Genomic DNA, 930 nt, shown 5'->3' with positions numbered 1-930 from the left:
ATCTATCTATCTATCTATCTATCTATCTATCTATCTACCTACCTACCTACCTATCTATCTATCTCTCCATCTATCTATCCATCTCTCTCTCTCTCTCTCTCTCTCTCTCTCTCTCTCTCACTCTCTCTCTCCATATATATATATGCATACATACATGCGTGCGTGCTCATCAGAAGAGATAAGCATTTGTATATATACATGCATACATAAATACATACATTCCTACATACATAGATACATACATACATACATACATACATGCATACATACATATAAATATACACACATATATCCATGTATGTATGCATGAATATATACATACATACAAACACACGTACTTACATATATGGATACGTATTACAAACTATATATATTTACATGCGCAAAGTATATAGATGCAGACGGAAGATTATATCTGTTTACAAATATATCCATATGTAGATGTGGAAATGTTTGTTCTTAATCAGGGATCTAACCTAACGAAATCTAAGTCTACATATATCAATACTATATCTAAAGGTGAAATCCGTCGAACCAAGAGAAGGGCAAAGTAAATTTACATATGAATGCCTGACAAGTCCGTTAATCAATAAATGGCTGCCAGGCAAAAAGGCTTTTACTCTAATGTATTCGTAAATGATGTGAGCGATGTCGGTTATATAAGCTCATGCTGAAGTAAGTAAAAAGCACTGATTATTGAAATATATGCACACACGCACATATACACACACATACATACATACACACACACAGATAGATACACATACATACACACAAACACACAAACAAGCACGGACTAACACACATGTATATATATGTTTATGTATATGGCACCATCTTTCCATATACACACATATATACAAACACATATCAGACACACACATACTTATATATATATATATATATATATATATATATATATATATATAT

At 31.7% G+C, this 930-nt stretch overlaps 1 long non-coding RNA gene across 1 annotated transcript in view; it reads right to left on the bottom strand.

Annotated features, from left to right (window-relative positions):
- LOC128250563 (uncharacterized) overlaps positions 1-930 on the bottom strand; it is a 31,065-nt gene that overhangs the window by 808 nt on the left and 29,327 nt on the right. The window lies entirely within an intron of this gene.

Source organism: Octopus bimaculoides, chromosome 22 (assembly GCF_001194135.2).
Source record: "Octopus bimaculoides isolate UCB-OBI-ISO-001 chromosome 22, ASM119413v2, whole genome shotgun sequence".
Taxonomy (NCBI): domain Eukaryota; kingdom Metazoa; phylum Mollusca; class Cephalopoda; order Octopoda; family Octopodidae; genus Octopus; species Octopus bimaculoides.
Note: the sequence above shows the minus strand (reverse complement) of the source record. Positions and strands in the feature narration are given on the sequence as shown.